The sequence below is a fragment of the Prosopis cineraria genome, unplaced genomic scaffold (genome assembly GCF_029017545.1).
Source record: "Prosopis cineraria cultivar Desert tree isolate PC_DT_omini unplaced genomic scaffold, ASM2901754v1 PC1237, whole genome shotgun sequence".
Taxonomy (NCBI): Eukaryota; Viridiplantae; Streptophyta; class Magnoliopsida; order Fabales; family Fabaceae; genus Prosopis; species Prosopis cineraria.
Genome location: NW_026556562.1, coordinates 5,739 through 12,385, shown reverse-complemented (window position 1 = coordinate 12,385; position 6,647 = coordinate 5,739). Strand labels below are relative to the sequence as shown.

General features: G+C 37.3%; 1 long non-coding RNA gene across 1 annotated transcript; it reads right to left on the bottom strand.

The window, feature by feature from the left end:
- Window positions 1–567: 567 nt before the first annotated feature.
- On the bottom strand, window positions 568–2,273 carry LOC129299632 (uncharacterized). Its single transcript, XR_008590606.1, has 3 exons — window positions 2,037–2,273; window positions 1,306–1,371; window positions 568–757 (listed from the first exon to the last, which is right to left on the bottom strand). It is a non-coding gene; the product is annotated as an uncharacterized LOC129299632 (long non-coding RNA).
- Between the last annotated feature and the right edge of the window lie 4,374 nt (window positions 2,274–6,647).

Genomic DNA, 6,647 nt, shown 5'->3' with positions numbered 1-6,647 from the left:
TAAACTTATTTTTAGGTGCTCCACATAGTTTGTGGTTAGGTTATTTATGTTGATATGTATATTTTGTCAGCTAGTTGGAAGGAGCTTTGCTCCTGACTAATTTGATATTTTTGGTTGAAACTTTATATTGTAGAATTTTTGAAAAATTCTATTTATTGGGGAGATTTTGCAGAAATTTCTACAAAATTATTGAAAATTTTATTATAAAATATTATTAAAGGCATTAAAAATTTCAATATAAATCTAATTATGTTTTAAAAATAAATATTAAACATTAGATTAAAGTTTCTTGACCACAATTTAAGGTATGTATGTTTGTACATATATCTCATGCCACTCACATCTAATTTTTGAGACGTGACAACTTTGGTTCTGTAACACCCTCAAATTTACAGACCGATTTTTCGCAAATTATTAAAACCATTATCATGGTAGAAAAATTTCTACCACGATACATCCAAGACAATATACCACAGGTCTTAAAATATCTCAAAAAAAAATTAGAACCATGAGGGACAGACATGATCCTCATAGCATGTTATTTAAATTAGGTCATGAATCAAAAGGGACAGACATAATCCTCTTGGACATATAAATGCATTTAATAAAAAGGATTAGAGTTTACATGCTCCATAGACAAGATATGTCCTAAGTTGGCACAAGATACATTGTATAATCCAAAATAAGAGGCAACGTAAAAGATGGTGTCTCATACACCATAATTACACCTCTGGTGCTTTCTCGGCCGGATTCGCTCCTGTAAAAATATTAACCACGGGGAATGAGACTTAAAAGTCTCAGTAACCAAAAATTAATATGTAATGATGCATGCGGATGTAACTAATCATGCGATTGCTAAGTGGGCACACAAAACATTTAACCGAACAATATTTTCAAACAAACCGAACAAGTATTTAATTGCATGACTGCACCTTATATCCTCCTTTCACCATGCTCGGACGCCAAATCACCCGGCCAAAGGTGAGTTGGACCAAGCGACACGCCACTCATTGGGTCCAATGAGGGCTTACCACGTGGTAATAATTAACCGAACAGAAATTCCCATTAACACCATACATTAAAATACCCTGACAAGTCATGCATCATTCAAATATCCAAACAGGAATATATCCGAACAATAATATCTCATCATGATAAACAAAAATAAATTTTTAACCCACTTGGCAATAATTTCAAACAAGTATATACAGTATTTATTTTCAATAATTCATAATTTTTCCAAACAACAAAACAACACATAACCATTCACAAACACACTCATCACAACACATTAATAATGGTTACCTTGTGTCTTGAATAACAAGTTCCCCTTCACAACTCCTTTTTCACCACTATCTTTGTCAATATAATCTACATAATTATTTCACAATACTATATATTAATTTTACATTAAAATAAATAACTCTAATTTAAAGAGTTAGAAAGTCTTAAATCTATAGTCCATATTAACACTAATTTAAGATTTATGCCTTATTTAACTTCCCAAATTCTTTTCTAAAATTCTCGTACCCTAATGAACTATTTTTTTTTATCCTCAATTCACTTCTAGTATCACAATTTCATCCTTCTACATTCTAAAAATTCATCCAAAAATAAATTAAAAATTTTAGAATTATCCTGAAGCCTCAAATCACCTTTCTATAACCTCAAAAATACCTATTCATACTTAAATAAATATTTAATAATCATAGATTTATCCCTACATCTCAGATTCCACATAAATTCAACCATATAGATCTAGATTTTAACTCAAAAATTCTTAAACATGAGTTTCAACCTTAAGAAAATATTCTATAATATTTACTATATCCCTAAGAATTTTAACCTATATTTTTAATCCATCATATCATCAGATTAACTATCCTATAGAAAAATCCTAATCAAAATATTTACTCTATCCTACAAAATAATCATATCACTAGAAAGCTAATATTATTTAGAAAATAACTATAAAATTAATTTTGTAATTAAATAAATTTTTAAATGCTAATCTAAACAGGAAAGTTAGAACATACCTGAAGAAAAAGAAAATAATCCCCCCTTGCGAGAAAACGCCGAGCAACGTGAGAGGAAGAGAGAAAAATAATATAAAAATGGGATTGTGAGTCCCAAAATTATATTAAAAAAAACTATAGGTTTGAATTTAATTATTCAAACCTTTGGGCCCAAAGTTGCAATTTTCTCTAAATTGCATCTTAGCCTCTCATGCTTCCTAATGCACACACCCCCTCCTTTTTATACATGAAGGCACCTCTTCTCTTCCCTCATCTAACCAATGTGGGACTTAGAAACAACAACCTTCCACCCCCCCTTTTTTTTGTTCCTTCTACCTTCTCTTTTTTTTTTAACACACACATAAAAAAAATTATTTATGTATTATATCTTAACTAAATATTGCTTATGTGATTTTAAATTTAAATTTTTAAATTCATAATTAAATACCTAATCATAATATTATTTCTAAATAACCTCAAATAATATAAATTCCTATTATTATCATTTTTTTTCTCAAAACCTAAATTCCACAATTTCTTTATTATATAAAAATCAGGATGTTACAATTCTCCCCTCCTTTTAGAAATTTTGTCCTCAAAATTTAATAGATAAGCTTAGAAACTATGTACCTAAGCAAATAAATGTGGATAATCTCGCCTCATACTCTCCTCGGTCTCCCAAGTAGCATCACCTAGGGCTCCACCCTTCCAAATCACCTTCACGAGTCGGATGGTCTTATTGCGTAGTTGTTTGTCCTTAAAGTCCTCAATTCGCTCCGGTTCGGATCTAAAGGTCAAATTCTCCCTCAATTCTACTTCTTCAGGTTCAATAACATGGGAGGGATCCGGGTTGTACTTCTTCAACTGTGATACGTGGAACACATTATGGATACCTGCAATCTGTGGAGGTAATGCAACTCTATATGCAGTAGATCCAATTCGCTCCAAGATCTCATACGGGCCCATAAATCTAGGTGTCAATTTCTTTGCCTTAATGGATCTACCAATGCCTGTCACTGGAGAAACCTTCAAAAATACATGATCTCCTACTTCAAACTCTAACGGCCGTCTCCTCTTATCAGCATAGCTCTTCTGTCGGCTCTGAGCGGTTAGCAATTTTTGCTTAATCATTGCAATCTTCTGGGTGGTTTGCTCTACAATTTCTGGACCAATGATACTCCTCTCACTTAATTCTGTCCAACATAAAGGCGATCTACACTTCCTTCCATACAAGGCCTCATAAGGCGCCATCCCAATACTAGAATGATAGCTGTTATTATAAGCAAATTCAGCTAATGGCAAATGATTATCCCAACTACCTGGTAGTTCAATGGCACAAGCTCTCAACATGTCCTCCAAAGTCTGGATCGTCCTCTCTGTTTGTCCATCTGTTTGGGGGTGGTATGCGGTGCTAAAACTCAGTCTGGTACCCATAGCCTTCTGTAGCGCACCCCAAAAGTTTGAAGTGAACCTTGGGTCACGATCTGACACAATTCTAGAGGGTATACCATGAAGTCTAACTATCTCCTTAATGTATATCTCAGCAAATTTCTCTAATGTAGAGGTAAACTTGATCGCCAAAAAGTGAGCTGATTTGGTGAGTCGGTCTACTATCACCCAAATAGCATCCTTACTCGAGGGTGTTCTTGGCAGTCCAGTGATGAAATCCATAGAAATATCATCCCATTTCCACTTTGGAATATCTAACGGTTGCAGTGTTCCAGCTGGCTTCTGATGTTCTATCTTTATCTTCTGACACGTTAAACATCTAGAAACAAATTCAGTTACATCTTTCTTCATTCCTGGCCACCACCAACCTCGCTTCAAATCATGGTACATTTTAGTTATACCGGGATGAATTGTATATTTGCTCCTATGAGCTTCTTCTAAAAGGATATTCCTCAATCTTGGATCATTAGGTACACAAACTCTACCTTTATACTTCATCACTGTGTCCTCAGAGATGGTAAAATTTGGGGCCTTACCTACCACTATCTCCTTCCTTATATTCCTTAAGTAGTCATCACTTTGCTGTGAGACTCTGAGATCTTCCCAGAATTTGCTCTCAAAGTCTGCTACCTGGAGTGCGGCCATTTGATGTTCAATCACATCTACTGGAACATCATGAAAACTGTTCCATAAATGATATTCATGAACCATCAAATGTGCAGCATGAATAGTCTTTCTACTTAAGGCATCAGCTACCACGTTAGCCTTACCCGGATGGTAATGTAATTCAAAGTCATAATCCTTTAGAAATTCCATCCATCGTCGCTGCCTCATATTAAGCTCTTTTTGATCAAATAAATACTTCAGGCTCTTATGGTCACTGAAGATTTGAAACTTAGATCCATACAAGTAGTGTCTCCATATCTTCAGAGCAAACACAACTGCAGCTAACTCCAAATCATGAGTAGGGTAATTTTCCTCGTGTGGTCTCAACTGTCTGGAGGAATAGGCAACCACTCGGTCATTTTGCATCAAAACACATCCTAAACCCTTTAAAGAAGCATCAGTGTACAGAGTGTACGGCACCACAGGGTCAGGAATAGTCAATACTGGAGTAGTGGTTAACCTCTTTTTCAATTCTTGGAAAGCAGCTTCACATTTGTCAGTCCAAATAAATGGGGCATCCTTCTTAGTTAGCTTAGTTAAGGGCATCGCAATTTGCGAAAATCCCTTAATAAAGCGACGATAATAACCTGCTAGACCTAAAAAGCTTCGTATCTCTGTAACAGATTTTGGCTGTTCCCACTTCATCACTGCATCAATCTTGCTAGGATCCACCGCAACTCCATCTCTGGACACAACATGGCCCAAAAACTTTACTTCTTGGAGCCAAAATTCACACTTGCTTAATTTGGCATAAAGCTTATGTTCCCTCAAAACTTGCAAGACGATTCTTAAATGTTCACCATGAGCCTCCTCATCCTTTGAATAAATAAGAATGTCATCAATAAACACTACTACAAACTTATCTAAATAGGGTCGAAAGATCCTATTCATGTAATCCATGAATACCGCAGGAGCATTCGTAAGTCCAAACGGCATCACCATGAATTCATAATGCCCATATCTCGTCCGAAATGCTGTCTTAGGTATATCCTCTGCTCTCACTCTCAATTGGTGGTACCCTGACCTTAAGTCAATCTTTGAGAAAACTGCGGATCCCACAAGCTGATCCAGCAAATCATCGATTCTCGGAAGTGGATATTTGTTCTTGATGGTTACTTTGTTCAATTGTCTATAATCAATGCACAATCGGAGGCTTCCGTCCTTCTTCTTTACAAAAAGGACTGGAGATCCCCAAGGTGAAACACTCGGTCTGATGAAACCCTTCTCAAGTAGCTCTTCGATTTGCTTTTTCAGTTCCGCTAACTCTGAAGGGGACATCCGATAAGGAGCCTTAGAAATTGGCCCTGTACCGGGTACCAATTCAATTGAGAACTCTACCTCGCGCTTTGGGGGTAAACCGGAGACTTCGTCTGGAAATACATCCGCAAATTCTTTGACAATTGGGATATTCTTCACGCCTTCATCAATCTCAGCTTGGATAGAGAAGAAAACCATGTAGGCCTGGCAACCCTTCTTCATACATCTATCAACTTGCGCCGCCGACAAGAAAACATGATCTTGAGTCTCGACTGGGGTCACCGACAAAGAAGATAAAGACACACTCCTCTCTCTACAATCTAGGATAGCACCATTTGCAGCCATCCAATTCATTCCCACAATTACATCCATACCTCTCAGTGGTAGGATAATTAAGTCCATAGTTGTTTTCCTATTTTTAAACTCGACTACTAGGTTAAGGCATGCCTTAGCGGTCCTCACAGATTCTCCCGCAGGAGTAGACACATTCATATCAAACGGTAAAATACACACAGGCAAATCAAGGTTCTTTACACAAGTTTCAGAAATAAAAGAGTGTGTAGCACCCGAATCAAATAGTGCAACAATATCATGATGAAGGATTTTGATGTTACCTCTAATGGCATCTGGGGAGTTCATGGTGTCCTGAGTAAGAGCAAACACACGACCAGAGACAGTAGGATGTTGGGAAGGGTTCTTCATATTTGAGCCCTGGTTGTCCCCACAAAACTTTGCAATGTGACCGGGTTTCCCACAAATGTAACAGACCCAGCACTGTCCGAAATGACGACGCCCGCATTTAGTGCACTGTTGAGAGCTCGCTGTACTCGGGGCAGGGGTAGATACTGTTGGGCTCCTCTGTGACCCGTGATAATAACTACTATGATAGCTCCTCTGTCCTTGGCCCCTTTGAAATGGACCCTTCTGCCTTCCTTGGTTCCATGAGCTACTCGAACCCTGATGGTTTTTCTTCATAATGCCTCCGGTGGGTCGAGGGTAGGTTGGGGGTCTACTATATGAATAACCCCTCTTCTCTCTCTCAACCTCCTTCTTACTGCGAGCTACTACTTGTAGTTTTATGCACATTTCATCATAATCTCGGATATCTAGATGAGCCAATTGTTCCCTCAATTCTGGTCTAGCCTTCTCCAATAAGCGCTTAGCCTTCCATTCGGAATCATCCCTATACTGCAGGTACGTGGAGTATCTAGATAACTCCTGAAACTTAGCAATGAATGTGTCCTCATCGAGGTTCCCTTG